This window comes from Ictidomys tridecemlineatus, chromosome 15, assembly GCF_052094955.1.
Source record: "Ictidomys tridecemlineatus isolate mIctTri1 chromosome 15, mIctTri1.hap1, whole genome shotgun sequence".
NCBI classification, from domain to species: Eukaryota; Metazoa; Chordata; class Mammalia; order Rodentia; family Sciuridae; genus Ictidomys; species Ictidomys tridecemlineatus.
The window spans coordinates 40,960,501-40,978,704 of record NC_135491.1 but is presented as its reverse complement, the minus strand read 5'-3'; the positions used below and the strand labels follow the sequence as shown (position 1 = coordinate 40,978,704).

Genomic DNA, 18,204 nt, shown 5'->3' with positions numbered 1-18,204 from the left:
ATAAAAATGCATAATTGAATCGATGCTTGCGTGCATACACGACACCAGCGTGGCTGATGCAGCAAATGTTAAATTTCAGTTCAAACTGCCTTTCCCTGAAAATGGAAATTGCACATAAAACAATTTACTGCATGAATATTTGAGGTTGTGCAGCTCTACCAAAAATAAGAAATGACTTACCACGGAGGTTTTATTACCTCCAAATGTCAATGCTTATCACTAAAGTCAAGAGTTCCCCAAAAATGTAATGTAGGAGCTTCATATGGAGGAAGACTTTGAAAAAAAAAAACTCATTCAAGCCCTCTACTCATTCCTGATTTCCCCTCAGGGTCCCTTTGGGAGGACAGATGCAGCTGGAAGCCACTGTAGATGTCAGAGTGAGACAGTCACTTGAACAGAAAGATGCTAAAAATAAACTGAATGGCGGTACCACGTGCAGGATTAGCCATAAAGGACTTAAGCTTTTCTCAGAATTACAGTTATCTCTGAAAAGCTGTTTGAACCGATACTATAAGTGGGAAGAAATTCTGACAACACATCATAAGGGATTTTCATAGAGAGATTAACCACATTGGTTTATGAAACTCAGATATGTCCAGTGAGTATAGAAAAGGTTAGAGATTTCAAGTTTTATTGAAAAGTTTTTCAGACATTAGACCCAAGATTGGTGAAAAGCTAGATATTTAAGAACCAGTAGTTAATTATGTATTATTAAGTCATGGGTTTAAGTGAGGCTTAATATATACCACGGTGAAGATTATTGATTTTGAAAGCAGAAGGCCAGGTAGAAAGTCCTGGCTCCAGCCTAGAGGTACGTGGTGTCTCCATCCATTTAATTATCTCAATTCTCTTATTTAAATGATAACAGTAAGAATGCAACATCAGTTATTTCAGGGCAGATAATTTGGACAATTGCAAAAGAATAAACAGATTGTAAATGTTGTCTTTAACAAAGAATGTCTCTGCATAGATTTTGGCATTCCATTATCTCTAACATAATGCAATTGTAAAGAGCTATAGATGACAATTCCTGGCTATCAGTGGCTTCAGTTTGGAAAGATGCACCCTTTTTCATAGACTATCTCTCTTCTTCTGTCCTTCCTTCTTTATCCCACGATTTCCTTTCTTCCTTTCCCTAGTCCCACTTAAACCTGGAGTCAGCACCTGATAGCTTCTGAGCAAGAAGAACAAGACATGCCCACATCCACTTATGAAAGTTCCTATGCACTCCCACAAAGTCTAGGTCTTTATTAGCTATGCATTTATGCTTATTTGTGAATATGGTAGCATTTGTGTGATAAAATGAAATAAATAGGACAATTACTTAATAATTCAGAAATAACGATAATATTGTCTTTAAATATAAATATCTCATTTTGTTGGAATGTTTAGAGAAGTAGATTTGTATGAAATAATCTGAATCCCATCATTCCTGTTAGCAACTGTACAACTTTGGGCAATTTATTTAACACCTTTGTCTCAGATACCTTAAAGAGAGAGAGAGAGAGAGAGAGAGAGAGAGAGAGAGAGAGAGAGAGAGAGAGAGAGATATTTAGAAATAAAACCAAAGCAAGGGATTATGGTTGAAGTTAACGAACTAATACAATTAAAGACTTAAGAATAGTGTTTTAATCATAAAACTAATGATTAATTATTATATATCTATATAGTTACATATCTTATATTAATTCTACAGTGCACACAACCATGGGTTACATAATGATGCTTTTATCAACCAGGACTACTTATATGATTATGTTTCCACTAGATACCAATGGAACTGAAAATGTCCTAAAGGCTTCATGATTCACAGCTACCTAATATTGTGCAATGAGTTATAACAATTTTATATCTTTTATAATATTTTTGCAGCAACTTTTCCATATTTAGATACACAAGTAATACCGCTTTACTGGTTGCCTCGACTATTTGGTAGAATAGCATGCTGTACAGGTGTGTAGAATGGAAGCAATAGGTTCTACCTTATAGCCCAGGTATGTAGTAGTCTACACTATCTAGGTTTGAATAAGTACACTTTACAGTGTCCACACAATGACATAATTACCTAACAATGCATTTCTGGGATCACATCTCTGCAGAGTGAACTATGATTCCCTCTATACACCACATATGTGTATACATGGAAAGAGAAAGCACACAGCTGTATGTATACATTGATGAAAAACATGATTTTCCAGTCCAAAATAATAAAAAAAACTCTGTGCATTTATTTCAAAAATATTTTCAGAGTGTCTGGTAGATGCAGGGTATGGATTCAGTGCTAACAGTACTGGTTGAAACAAATAAAAGTCCTTAAGAAAGAGCTATGACAATGCAGAATTAAAGTCTGAAACCCAAACAAGAAAATCTAACTTGCATAATTAAGCCTGTTAAACTAATTTCTAAATTGCATTTGCACTTTGTTAGTTTTGTATAACGAGAAAGCACTAAGATTAGGTACAAACATCTACTATGAATCAGCCAGATGCACAAACAACATTTTATAAAGAAAGATGTCTAACCTTCTTTCTCATTTTTCAGGATACACTATTTTGCTATTTAATGAACAGTTGAATGACATCATATACTAATGTTTTTTTTTAGTTTCCCCCAAAGTCAGTATCAATGCTAAATCCATACAAATTACTTTAGAAGCAATAGAATAGAAATAAGTAGAGAGGTTACCAAAGTTAAACTCGGTAGAGAATTTGGCACCAATAAAAATGTATAATGATTTCTAAAAGTGCCCCTCTCCCCAAATTGCCACGACATAAATCAGACTTTTTCAATAAGATCCATTAGCCAGATCTCTAAAACCCTCTCAGGAGAAATACCGATTTTCAGTACATTTCTCAAATTGGGTAATTTGGGGGTAATTTAAGAGTTTTGAAATCATTAAGACTACTTAGTGCAATTATATAAAGCCGACATCACAAGTATTCCTTTGAATTTTCTTCTATCTTGAAATGTAGCTTCTGTCTATATTATTTATAAGTGTAAATAAAAACAAGCCAACTATCTTTTTTTTCCTTCTTTAAGGGCATCGCTTTACATAAGAAGTGAAAAGAGTGTTATTTATTGGACACTCCATTTTCAATTTGTGTGAAATAACAAAGAATATTTATTGGAAGATACATATTCATAAAATATAGATCTGGTTCTACAACGTGACTCAATTTTTTGAATAAATTCCTTACCTTCTGGTGTCTCTGTAGCAAATCAAGTATTGTTTTCTTTACAAGGTTATTTTCTTTGATCACGGTCCTATATTTTATTCTTTGATCAAGTCTTTTTTCCCTCTTGTCAGCTTTCATTTATCTAACACCCTGCTGTTTGTTTCACTGGTTAAATGTTGCTGGTTCCTAAAATGGTATCAGTGTTCTTGACTTTCGTGCATTATGATACCAAACGTGTTTTTTCTTCTTCCCCGCCCCCGTCTCTTTCTCTTTTTATATACTGAAATTCTATTTGCTGATGAGCAATACTTAAAAGATAATTTTCAAAGAAATCTAGGCTACTCACCAAAACACCTAAGATACTATTCAGTTAGTACAATAAAAAAAAAAAAATAGATTGCTAAGTAATGTATCAAAGTGTCACAAGGAACAGATAGATGACTCTGGAGAAAGGTCCAAGGAGTTCCCAGAGGAGAAGGAGAATTCAACTCAGGTGGGGTTCTTGGCATATGTAACAGAAAAAAAATTCTACAGGAGCATCCAAACAAGTCATAGGCAAAGGTTTATTTAGGAATAAACCTCTAAATACAAAGGAATAGCATGAGGGCTATTGGGAGTAGTAGCAGCCCTGACTTGTGTGGGGGATTGAATATTTACAGAAGGACTGTATTGGGGGCCAAATTGGAGGTGGAGCCAAGGTGGAAAAGCACAATTTCACACCAGTTTTCCCTGTGATTGTGTGTCCCCTCATTTTACAAGGGCATGGGCCAAGGGCATGTTGCTCAGGATTTACAACTGTGCATCTCAATGGCTTGAGGGCATTTCCTTAAAAATTCAGTGTATATCTCTTTTTAGCCTCTATCCCTATCTCAAAATAGTACAGGTAATGTAACCTCTGTTCATTCACTCTTGCTTGATTTTTGAAAGTAAGAGTTTGGGAAAGGTAGAGGGCATTTCAGGGTACTGTAAAGAGACAATTTGGGCAGTAGACACATAGGGTTTCTAATTCCTGCATTGCCTCCATACTTCCGATTAAAAACTTAGAAAAGTCAAAAGTGCATTTTTTTCCTACCCTAATCATGGTGTCAACTTGGTCATGATACAAAACAACAATAGAAAAATCAAAAAAGTTAAGGTTTATGCATAAAAGGGTGAAAACTTCCTAGGAAAGTAGAGAGTCACTCATGTTTTCATTCCAGTACAGTGGTGGGAAGTGCTGTGGAGAGCAGTTGGAAGAAAAATGCCACAGTTTTGTCACAGTTTTGAAGGCCGCGTAGGAACCTCAGAGGAGGGGTAAGCATGGAAACACTCACTGACTCGCTCCTGTTCCTTCACTGAATTTATCAAGGTGCCACACAAAGTATGGAGGAGAGAGAAGCAGAGAACTGAGGCACCAGGATCCGTCATCAAGAGGGAAGGCACCGGGCAACAGAATGTTAGGGGTAGTAGTAGAACATTCGTAGTCCTTCAAAAGGACGCTGATTCTTTGCCAAGAATAGTACCAGGTAACTTCAGTGTCTGAGCAAAAGACCAGAAAGACATCAGCAGGTGTAGAAAGTGAAAGTTAATAATGGGGAATAAAGAAACAAAGAGCCCCGGGCTCTGTGGCTCAGGCCTGTAATCCCAGCAGCTCAGGAGGCTGAGGCAGGGGGATCGAGAGTTCAAAGCCAGCCTCAGCAAAATCGAGGCACTAAGCAACTCAGTGAGATCCTGGCTCTAAAGAAAATACAAAAGAATGCTGGGGATGTGGCTTAGTGGTCAAGTGCCCCTGAGTTTAATCCCTGGTACCTGCCCCTGAAAAAGAGAGAGAGAGAGAGAGAGAGAGAGAGAGAGAGAGAGAGAGAGAGAGAGAGAGAGAGAGAGAGAGCTCTGTAGTGTTCCAAAAGGATGACTTCTAGGTTACAAAGTAGGTCTCAGAAGATGGGTATCTATGAAGCAGAGTACATAGAGGTACCCAGAGTCTTGCCAGTGCTCATCAGATACTCTGTTGAATTAGATGCACTGAGCTTGTCTTCAGAATATTTTAGCCACTAGTGAACTGAATCTAACCAAAACTACCACAAATTCCTCACACATTTCACGGATTAGACTCAGTCTCCACAATAGTCACCTCAAAGAAAAAGGGACCGAGATAGACCCTACACCACAATGCAGTTAAATCATAAATATTTTGGTCTCTACTGTATACATACTCTCTTACATGCAATAAAAATGCATATCAGACAACAAAACAGGGAAACTCTATTCAAAGTCAAGTGAGTCTAGAGGATAAAAGTAGACATATAAACAGCCAGATATCAGAATTATCACAGATTATTTCAGATGAAAAGTGACAAACTAAAAGATCCAGGAAATGGTGGATCCCACGCAGGAACAGATGGAAAAATTTCAGATGGAATAGAAAAGGAGAAAGTTAAAAGGCAAAACAGAAGATGTCAGGAAAAAAGGACTCATTTGAGGAACTGAGCACCATGGAGGTCAAATAGAGGAAGGTGGCATTGTATTAGTTTCCTACTGCTCTGTACACTTGTCACCAGTGTAGCTGCTTCAAACAAGGTGTGTTTATGAGCCCCTGTGTTCCTTGAGGCAGGAATCCGAGTGTGGGTTAGATGGTTCTTCAGGTTAGGGACTCACACAGCTGTTCTCACTGGCTCCTCTAAGAAAAATATCTGCCTCCAAGATTTCTCTGGTTTTGAACAGTTAATGTCCTCACAAGGGCAGGGTTCATGACATATTTCTTCTTCAAAGTCTGCAATCAGCAATGGATGAAGGAGGTGGTAGAAGGAGATCAATGGAGAGAGAGGGACTCAAGCACGACGGAGACAACTCCAATCAAATAAATGATGCAACTTGCATTAACAAATATGGGCTAATAAATCCCACGTAGGTATAGTTATAATGCATCAATAAAAATAAAGCAAAACCTTGGCAAATATCTTGCAGGACAAACACAAAGATAAAGAAATCTAGTCATATTATCTGTAGCGTGCCAGAAATTAAAGAGAAAAGTTTAAATCAGTAAAAAATGACACATTTCAATCAGAAAAGCAATGATAAGAATGACAGCTGACTTCCCCATCAAAGGAAAAAACATAAAACAGAAATCAAAGTGATGAAGGAACTAAAAGTAATATCATGGCAGTTGCAATGGTGCACACCTGGAATTTTAGCAACTCAGGAGGCTGAGGCAGGAGGATTACATGTTCAAAGGCAGCCTCCGCAATTCAGAGAGACCCTAAGAAACTTAGTGAGATTCTGTTTAAAAATAAAAAAAGAAAGCAGGCTGAGTTTGTGACTCAGTGGTTAAGCATCCCTGAGTTCAATCTCTAATACAAAAAAAATTAATTAAAAAATTATAACCTAGAATTTTATAGACAATGAAAGTACACTTAAAAATGAAGGGAAAATAAAGATATCTTGAGAATAACCTGAGATAATCTGTCGTGAATAATTGCAGAGCTTTCTTATTAAGGGCTGTGGTATCAGAAGTCCCAATTTACAGGAAGGAATAAAGAAAGGAGAAATATGTAGTTAGAAAAGGAGGGCATTTTTGCATGTTTCAAGCTTCATTTAAGTACTGTTGACTCTTTAAACAGAAAACAATATTGATGTCTTATTAGGTTTATAACATATGTATAAATAAAATGTATGCCCTGAAGTAGAAAATGTCGAGAGAAAGTGAAGTGGAATTATAATTTGTAAGGTCCTGTATTAATTGGTTTTTCATTTCTATAACAAAATACCTGAAGCTGGGGAATTTTTTTTTTAAGAGAGCTTTGAGACCATGCAAGTATAGCATTAGCTTGTGCTCATTCTAGTGAAGGTCTCTTATGGCATATGGAGTCACAATGATAAGAGCACATCACATGACATGATAGGAAATCAGAGAGAGCGGAGATAGAGCTCTTTTCATGAAAATCTACTCTGACAGGAACTCACTGGGTTTTCCAAAGATCTACATTGACCCTAAAGAGAATAGCACCTCACTTCCACTAAGCCCCCAATTTTAAAGGTTCTAACCTGCTCAACATTCCCACACTGGAGACCAAGTTTCCAATAAACAAAGATTTTTGGAGTCATGCTGAAATAGTATCCAAATACAGCAGGTCCTATTGATGCCACTGGTGATGAGGAGCATCAAACAGGGCCAACTTCCAATTCCCAGGATGTGAATATTGAGCACACAAGAAATGCTGAGGCAAGCATAGAAAGCAAGTTTTATTTTAAGGATAAGAACAGAGACAGAATTCTCTACAGAGAAGGGGATCCAGAGCTGGTATCCAAAGAACTGGGGTTGTCCTGCTGCTCTCATACATTTTAAAATTCCTTGGTTCTCATGCACCCCTCCTCCCTACATCCTGCCTACATGATAAGTGACCCAAAAAAGTGGAAACAAAGGTGGAGTGATCCTGGACAGGATAGAAAGGGAACAGACCAGGTGACAATCATTAACAGTCCCTTGCAAGGAAGGAAAGTCCCTGGGTGCAGGTTACCATAGCAACAGGTCTAGGAGAAGAGGGACAGCTCTGGAGGTATTAGCATTTGAATTCCTTTCTAAGCAGTCCCCATCTCCCCTATAGGACCCAATTATTTATTATTTACACTGATTGTCCTTTTCATCCCCCATGTCACTATCATTATTAATGACCTAATGAAATGTTATCTGAAGATAAAATGTGACATGTCAAAAATGCCTAGTGCAATCACTAGTACTCGAGTAACACAGAACTTTAGTCAACAAGTTGAATATGTGTGCATGTGTGGGTATGTAATATGTTTTTTTGTGTGTGTGCATTTAATTTTATTTATTCAATTGAAGGAAAAAGGAAGAGAAAAGCCAATAAAAATTGAGAAACTGATGTGACTCCATTTTTGAGAAACCAGCCTCCACCTCAGAGCAAAGCCTGCCCAAGGAAGGGGGTGTGGCCCTTGTCCTATAAAAAACCCACAGAGCACTCCTAGGCACATACCCACCCTGCTGAGTTGTTTGTCTGCAAATAACGAGAGAGATCTGTGGTGCCAGGTGTCCCTGACTCAGGCTAGGTGAAGACCCATAGAAACCCCTAGCAGCCAACAATCAGCATGAGACAAGGAAAATACCTGGGATGCCAGATAACCCCCCAGTAGTTTAAGGTGGTTGATAACATGTTGGGAAACCATGTGGTTCAGCACGTACCCCGCTCACAGGTTAAACCAATGAGTTCAAACGAATCACCCTCTTGTACTAACCAATCTCCCTTACCCAACTTGTTCCCACCAGTGAATGTGCTAATCATGTTTTAGAGTTGTTTTATGATTTTCCCTCGGTGTGTGATGATTTGCTGAGAGATGCTATGATGTATGTGAAGTTGCTCCCTTCCCCAAAGAGTGTATAAAACTGCTGCAAACCCTGGGCTCAGGGCCTCTCAGCGTCGTCACCAGTTGCTGTGTGCATGGAGGACCGAGCTAGCTCGCAATAAACGCCTCTTTGCTGCTTACTTCGATGTTGGTCTCTGATGGTCTTTTGGGGGTCCTGAACTCGAGCTTATCAAAGATAGGGCAAACAAAAATCAAAGAACAAGGTGATGTTTGTGCTTGACTTAAATGTAGACTCACACCTCCTCTGAAAAAATACTAGAAGGTAGAAATTTCAATCAGTAGAGTAGTTAGAGTTCTATTAAATACATTGTCCAACTGATGTATGTCTTCATCAGTTCTGGTTGCTATAATAAAAATATCATAGCCAAAGTGGCCCAAAAAACAGAAAGGTATTTCTTCCAGTTCTGGAGGTTAGGGAATCCAACATCAAAGTGCCAGCTGTTTTAGTTCTTGGTGAAGGCTACTTTCCTTGTCCACATATGGCGGGTTGTATCCTCACATGACAGAGCGAGATAGGCTGAGAGGGGGGATCATCTTTCTGTTCTCTCTTCTTAAAAGGGCACTAATTTTATTCACTCTCTAAGATAATCATCTCCCACACATCCCTCTGAATACATTAAGGATTAGATTGTCAACGTATGCTTAGGAGGGTGGTTCTATATGGTACCCCATGATGGATTGATGGATGTATCTGTGACTATGCAGTTGATAAAATTCATTGCCTCATATCTAACAAGGAGTGATCTTTATGCCTATTTAACAAGAACGATCATCAAGGATGTCAAATGGTCCTCAGGCTGAGTGAAGAGTTTGACCCTTCTCCCCTGCAAAATAACAACTCTCATTACAAATTATGTTAGCCCTGGGCTACCATTAAAAAACACAACAGATCACGTGACTTTAAAGAAATGTCTCACAAATTCTGGAGGTTACAAAGTTCAAAATCAAGGTGCCAGTTAATTTGATTTCTGGTGAAGGCTCTTTTCCTGGTTTACAGATAGCTACTTTTGCAACACGTCTTCAAACATAGCCTTAAACTCAGTAGTAGGGGATGGTGTAGGAGAGAGGAAAGGTAGAGTCAGAGGAAGAGTGCTGCAGTCCAGCTGCAGCAAAATAACCAGGGGGTGACGAGCAACTTGTGTAGATTAATACAGCAGGAGTGGGAGCCTTTTATTGTAGGACAGGAGGGGTATATATACATTCCACACAGCTTATCTTAATTAACATAAACTAGATACAACAGTCAACCAATAAGGAATCTCCACACTTAATGGCTCGGTGGCCTTACTTCACAAACCACTCCCTCTGCAAAATGCCAGGCGCCATCCCGACTTGTTTACAGACTCTAACATTTGCCAGGCGCCATCCAGACTTGTTTACAGACTCTAACAGAAGAGAGAGGATCTATATCCCTTGTCCTACAAGGCAACGAGTTCTATTGTTAGGACCAGATCCTTATAAACTCACTTAAACTTAGTTATCTACCAAGAGCTCTATCTCAAATACATACATATTCAAGGTTAAGGGTTCAGCTTATGAATTTTGAAAGGACACACAAAAAAATGTCCTTTCATAACAACTGTCTGACCTAACCTCATGAAAAAGTTTGGGGAAAAAAAAGGCTGACCCAATTAACTTAGGAAAATTCAGTTTTTGATATTTTGATTAGAAATTATAAGTCAAAAATGAAAAAGAATTTTGTAATTGATTTGCATGAATTTAGCATATGTTGCTTCACTTTTTCCTTCCCTTCTAAGATTTATTGTTAATTTGATCATATGTCTTAAAATTCATGTCTTTTTTTGTACCAAGGATTGAACCCAGGAGTGCTTAACCATGGAGCATCATTCCACCCCTTTTTATTAATTTTTTTATTATTTTTAGACAGGGTCTAGGTAAGTTGCTTAGGGCCTCACTAAGTTGCTGAGGCTGGCCTTGAAATTAAGGTCCTCCTGTGTTAGCCTCCCAAGCTATCACCATGCCTGGCTTAAAATCTATGATATTTAATGTCTTAGAGATTATCTTTATAATATCTCTAAAGCTTCTATTATATCCTCAAATACAGAACTAACACAACTATTGGTAATTATTACACTTATTAAATATTTTACCCACCTGATATACTAAGGATAAAATATGTACAATTTTGTCTTCCACTTTTTCCAATATATTAGAATAATCCTGTGTTTTGAGGGTCATAATTGTAATAATAGTTTTTATATTACCATATGTTTCAATAATGTTAATGTACCACCTTAATTATACATTCCCATACCTTCAGACGCTCAAATTATATGCAGTTTTATAATTTTTTTTGCAATGTACTTATAGTACACAACACTATTGCTTTATATTAAGTTTAAATAAAATTGAGGCATAACAAGACTACATTGATAGTTAGGAAAAGATTTCTACAGGAATTGGCAATATGGTTTTAAAATTCATATGGAACTGCAAGAGAACCAGAATGAAAACAAAACTGATTTGGGTATGTAATCTTGAAAGTTAGCTACATTTGAAAAGTGTGGGGAATATAATTTAAAGCTACCCAAAGAAATAATTATTATGGATTTGTTCCCATATTTTATTGTACCTTATAATTATTTATAATTATGGGACTCATTGTTAAAGTCTTAAGAAATTCTTTTTCTTTAAAAAGAATGTAACAGTGAGTCCCACTATTAAATGTAGTAGTGAAAAACTGATCTGAAGAACAAGAGTGAAGAAAAGGAATAGATTAGGACAAGGTTTAGTGACAAGAAAGAGAACAATTCTTTTCCTGTTCCTTACAAAACCAAGGGAAACCCCCTAGAGCAATACCTCTCCAAACTGGGGCTACAGCAGGCAGGACTGGCATATCCCTTATTACATATAATAGTGGGACTCATTGTTACCTTTTTCTTCAATAAAATTCTTATTTTTTATCAGTTTTTCTTTAGTTTGATCAATCTCCACATTATTTCATTAGCCTGTTCCCATATAAATTACTATTTTTTTCACTTTTAAAAATTTAATTGAGATATAATTAACATATCATACAGTAACCCTATTTAAATTGTGCAATTCCATTGCTATCTGAATATTCACAGATATGTACAACTATCACCATAATAATATGTCTTATCAGATATATAATTTTTAAATATTTTGCAAATATTTTCTCCCATTCTGTGGGTTGTCTTTTCACTCGTTTTCTTTTTCTTTTTTTTTAATTAGTTGCTCAAAACATTACAATGATCTTGACATATCATACATTTGATTCAAGTGGGGTATGAATTCTTTTTTTCACTCATTTTCTTGACAGGATTATTTCAATCACAACAAATTTTAATTTAGACTAAATAAAATCATCTTTTTTTTTGTTCCCCCTGATTTTGGTGTCATATAAAAGATTCCTCAAAGTGATACAGACTCCCCCCCCATGCTTTCTTGTAAACATTGTATGTTTGTCTGTAATATTTATATGTGTGGTTCATTTTCAGTAACATTTTTATACATGATTTGAGTTGAAGGTTCAACTTTATTTTTTTGCCGGTAGCTATACCATTTTCTTAGCAACATTTGCTCAAAATATTTCTTTACCTATTGAAAGGTCTTGGTACCTTATCCAAAATTGATAGACCATAGATATGTGGGTTTATTTCTGGAATCTCAGTTCTGTTCCATTTATGTGTACGTCTCTTCTCAGACCACTGTTCTGCTGACTTGATTACCCCTGCTTCATAGTAAACTTAACTAAGGAAGTTCGAGTCCTATTTTGTTCTTCTTGCAAAACTGTTTTGGTTATTCTGGGTCCCTCAGAATTCCATATCAATTTTAAAATCATCTTGTCAATTCTTATAAAAAGAAGTCATCTAGGATTTTAATGAGGACATAACTGACTGTGTCAATTTTTGAGAGTATTGCTATTTTAACAACGTAAAGTCTTCCAAAGAATCTAAACTGTTTTTACAATTATTCAGATATTATTTAATTTCTTTAAACATTTTTTAGTGTTTAGAGTATGTTTTTGCATGTCTTATGTTAAATATTTCCAAAATATTTCCTTATTTTAATGTATTGATAGATGAAATTTTCTTGATTTCATTTTTGATTGTAAGTATACAGTAACACATTTGATCTTGGTATATTGATCCTGTATCTTAAACATTTGCCAAATTTATTTACACATTATAATAGTGTGTGCGTTCCTTTAGAGTTTCTGTATATAAGATCATGTTGCCACTAAATAGAGATGAGTTTATGTGTTGCTTTTTAATCTGGATGACTTTAATTTATTCTTACTTGTTTCTCCTGACTATAACAGGACAATGTTGATTGTAATTAGCAAGATCAGACTTCTCAGACTTGTTCTTGGTCTGAGGAGGAAGCATACATTCTCTCATCATGAACTATAATGCTAGCTGTGAAATTGTTGTAGATGTCTCTTAGTAGATTGAAGACATTCCTTTCTGTCTAGTGTGTCAAATATTTTTATAATGACAGAATATTGGGGGCTTCTTTTGGTCTACAGAGATAAGCATATGACTTTGTTTTTATTTTATTAGTATGTTAAATTAACTGACTCTGGTTATTGACTCAACACTGTATCCCAGGAATAAATCTCACTTACTCATAGTATATAATTTGGTTTATATGCTGCTGATTAGGGTTTACGAACATTGTGTTTAATATGTTGTTGCCATATTAAAAAAATATATATTTTTGGCTAGTTGTCTTCTTGTGACATCTTTGGTTGTGGTATCAGGATGACACTGTCTTTATAAATGCATTGAGAAGTTTATCTTCTTTTTGTAATTTTCGAGGAGAATTTGTAAAAAAAAAAAAGGTATTAATTCTTTGAATGTTTAGAAGTATTTAGTTGTGAAAAACTCTCTATAGACCTCACTGATCTGCTAAAATTCATTTTGCTTTTGTGTGGCTAAAGGCTAAAGCATTCTGACTTTGAAAGAAAGTAGATTTGTTGCCATTCAACTGCATGATCCTGATAAAAGAACAAGAAGGAACAATGGAAAAACTATAACAAATACGGCAAAGATTTACCTTCTCATTTTGGTATGATTACTGGAGATCTATAGAAACCAAAGTAATAGATCTGACTTCTCGTATATCTGAGCTTTAAGCTCTATGTAATTTAGCTTAATGCCACTCCAAATTTCATTCATCTTATTAGTTCGTGGCAAGACATTTGGAATTCTCTTCCACTCTTTTTAATATGAAATGATGGCCTTTATGTTATAATCTGCTTTATGGATTTTAAAGATACATAAATGTTAGTTCAGTGAGAATAAATTACCCCGGGACATTGGAGAATGTAAATTATCTATGGTTAAATGAGATATTTGAGGTCCCATGGAGCATTGGAGAGACACACTATTCTGCATTTTCTGGGGCTTTTTGTAGTTGTTTATACTCATGTCCTAACAAAGCACATGTATTTGTCCATCTGCAGCTTCTTCTCAATGCACTGCTCCAGATATCACACCAAATAAGATCACCAGTGAGCAATCCAGATTGAGACATCAGAGAATGTGCTGCAAATAGTATTCCATGTCTACACCAAAGCCACTCCTTTTTCTAGTTTCCATCCTTGAATTCTTCTGTTCCCATTCTCATCTCCTGCTTTGGACAAAATAATTGTTGCTTTCATTGTTGTTGATGTTGTTGCTTTTTTTTACAACAAAATATTGAGCTCAACTTAATGATTTGGAGGAGGTAGCTTTCGGTTTTATTTGATTATTTGGTTTTATTTTTCTGACCCATTATGGAAACTCTTTACCTGGTTTACTGTGAGCTTTTAAGTTTGATGGGAAAGCAATCAATACAAAGAAGATGAAAGTACTAGTTTCAATGAGTTCAAACAACATGTGTGAGTACATCACAGGACCTGTCAGTCAAATACACATCTTTGAATAAGGCAGACTTGCCCTCTGCCCTGCCTTCTAGGTGCCAAGATCAGGCAAGCTCTGCTGTCCTATAGGTAGCAGGAATCTGGAGTTCAGCAGAAGCATCTGAACACAAGCAGACTTGAAGTGATAAGAGTAAAAGTAGATGTTATAAAGACAGAAGAGTCTTTAGAGTAATGACCTGAGAAACACTTGCTGCTAAAGCCACCTGCTGCCAATGTGGTTGAGCAGAATGTGTATGAGGCAGAGAAAATGCTCAAAGGTGTTAAATTTGCATATTCAGAGCTTTAGGGAAATAGGTACATTGAACTGCCTTTCCTGAGACCCTAGATTACTCTCTCTCTCTCTCTCTCTCTCTCTCTCTCTCTGCATATATATATATATAATGACTATTCTATATGTAATATTCTATATTATATAATGTCTATATACATTATATGTATATAATATATAATATATTTTATATATATGTATGTATATATTGTATTCTAGGCAAACAGGAACCTACAGTCTTTTCCCAATAACTCTAGCAGGCTTAAATATAGACAACTACACATTTTTACACACACCCCCATTGATTTGGCATCATTTAGAAAAATTCTTTTAAGGTCATACAGGTCAATCTTTGGATGCATTTCCCCACTTGTTTCCTTGGAGCACACATAGTATTTATAGCTATGTACCTGCTTTCTCCAATAACTCTCCAGTGCATTGGCTATGACTTGTGCTAAGTGCTAGGTATGTGCTGATAAGCAAGAGGTTCTTTGCTGTTGTAAAGCTCACATTACTGTCTGAAGAACTCTCTGTGATAGAGCTGTGCTTTATGCATGATGTCTAATACAGTATCCTTGTGTTACATATAACTACTGAACAATTAACAAGTCACCAAGGCAACAAAACTATAGTTTTATCTCAATTTTTAATTATTTTAAATTTAAATGGCCAGAAAAGACTTGACACCACCATGTGGAAAGGAGTGTTATAATCTCATCTCAAACTCCTGTGGATACACTATGATCTACACTATTGGATCTCAAACTGGTTGCTTGGAGCACTAAAGTTCAACTAACGCTGATTTGGTCCTTGCGGAAGACAAAGGAAGGCTGAGGGACAGAACTCAGCAGTCCAGGGCTGCTTCAATTAGAATGTTTCATTATTCTATTGATTTTTGCATTATTACATTTCACTGAGTAAAATAACATAGTTACAAACTGATGGACTTGAAGCAATCAAATATGATGCGATCTGGACCACAGTGTCCTAAACTTCAGTGCTCTTTGGTGAAGTACATATTATGAGTCAATACTCAACAGTCAATCTAGGTCCAAGAGTCATTTAAAACCCATTTCTGGGAATACAGTGGTTAATATTTTTGAGGGTAGATATGAGATTATTCCTAGAATTTCCATGCCATAATTCTCAAAGATTTTCATATCTTTAAACAGAGAAATTAATATGGTATATAAATTTTTAAAAATTGTTACTTTTTCTTAACAATGTAATTTCTAATTCTTGTTGTTTCTATAAATGTTATCATTGTGTAAAAATAATGTTATCATGTGAGTTCCTGGCAACAAAATCATTGATCCAAAGACCAGATGATTTATGACTGTCTAAGTGTTCATGACTAAGATAGGATACCAATACTTCATAAATAACTTTATGGTCTTAAAATAATGTACTATTTAAATTCATCTTCTACTTTACGCCCAAATAATTATTTTTTAAAAAAACATCTTTTAGAATAAAAAAAAATACCACTAACAACAGAAACTTGGATGGTCTGCAGGGTATTCCTGGTAGCTGCTACTATTTTAATCAATCAAGAAGAGTAGGTAATGTTTAACTATAGAAATCGCTCACAAAACTATTATTATATATTATGTACTAGACTTGCATGGATCAAATATACATTTCTTGGAATTATTTTTAAAGGAAGACGGCTATCAGGAAACCACTCTGCAAATGTCATTTTCACTTTTATTTAAAATTATGCTGCAACATATGCTTACTATAGTAATGAGAATATACTTTAAAATTCTACAAATATGCAAAAAAATACCTAGTTATGGTCATGTTTCACCCACTATATGGAGTGATACCGGGTCCAAGAATCAGGATCAGACATTAGCACAAACTGACTGTTTTATCAGACCTATCACTCAGATTATGTTTATTTATGCCTTTGTGTTTCAAATAGGCAGTTTTATTTCCTTGTGGAAGGAGAGCTTAAGAATTCAAGGGATGGCCATTGAATATTGATGAATTTAATTTTTTTCTAATATCATCTTTCTACCTTTTCTGTTCGCATTCAAACTGCTATTCATAACTTATGAGTCAGTGGCAGCACAGCTTTGTGGTATGAGTTGTCCTGTTTAAATGGCCCTTCTCATATCTAAGAAAAAATTTCTACACTTACTGTCTTTGTTATAGTTTTTTGTGTTAACCCTTGCCTTGAAAACTATTTTTAGGCAATGCATGGAATAAATGGTAAAGATTCTCTGAGAACTGGCTAGCATCCTGGTTTGAGCATATTCTTCCCTTTCAACACATAAATTAGATATGTAGTATAGACATAGATACTGCTCATAGTAAGTATTTTTTTTAAAGAAATACTGACCAAAAAAGAAAGAAGAAATCAATTCTTTAAAGACTGCATTTGTAAGTATTCAGCATGCCTAGAAGCTTACAGTCATGAATGAAGACAGATATATATATATATATATATATATATAGATATATATATATATATATCTATATATATATATATATATATATCCCCATTCGAAATTCTAAAAATTTTAAGTATTCTTACAGTTAAGAGTTCATTAATCTCCTAGTGTATGACAAACTGTAAAGACAAAATGCTGACAGAATTAGTAAAAAGTGTACTGTTGGGACATAGATGAGGTTGGTTTAAATGCCTGTTCTGATGTTCACTAAATTTTAGTTCTTAGAAGAGTTCCTTTTTTAATATTTATTTTTTTAGTTGGACATATGTTTATTTTATTTATTTCTATGGGGTGCTGAGGATTGGGGATCTGACCCAGGTCCTCACTCATTCTAGGGGAGCACTCTATCGCTGAGCCCCAACCCCAGCCCTAGAGGAGTTCTTTCATCTCAACTTTGTGCTTTAGTTTTCCTCCTATGTGAAGTGGGGGTACTAAGTCCTATCTCAAGGGTTTTCATAAAGATTAAATTAAACTATATCCATAAAATTCTTGGCACATAATAAGTACTCAACCAACGTCAGCTTCCTCCGCTCATGAATTATGGAGAAATCAATACCTTATACAAGGCATGGCTTCCAGCTAAAGGAAAGAGAAGCTAAAGGAAAAGAAGAATCTAGAGAAACTGAAAAGCATTTTAGAAGGAAAAAAGAAAAATCTCACTTCACTGCCACACAAGATGTGAATGGTTCCTTCTGTAATAGGAATTAGAGAAAAGTAGAACTGTTAGGTGTAGCTCTCCTGAGGATGGGATTTGAGTAGGTAAGAATAAATGACAAGCGAGGTCACAAAGAGGAAAACTCGTCCTCTGTTTTTGATTTTAGTCATCATCTTCTCATCATTTTAACGTACTGGGAATTGTTCTTCAAAATGAGGGAAGCGTTTTCTTCTCTTGAGTGTTCATATTGGAGAGTTGGGAAATATTACATTCAGGGTCCTGTTAACTAAGAGAGAAAGGAAAAGCCAGTGGAGGCTTCACACTGATAACAGGTCTCTGCTGATGATTCCTGCTGGGCCCTGGAATCTGCTCCTCCC

At 35.8% G+C, this 18,204-nt stretch overlaps 1 long non-coding RNA gene across 1 annotated transcript in view; it reads left to right on the top strand.

Moving 5' to 3' along the window:
- Positions 1-558: 558 nt before the first annotated feature.
- Positions 559-18,204, top strand: part of LOC144370880 (uncharacterized) — a 38,420-nt gene continuing 20,774 nt past the window's right edge. Inside the window, exons 1-2 of the long non-coding RNA XR_013430939.1 lie at positions 559-811; positions 4,376-4,469. This is a non-coding gene — a long non-coding RNA (uncharacterized LOC144370880). The remainder of the gene's footprint in view (positions 812-4,375; positions 4,470-18,204) is intronic.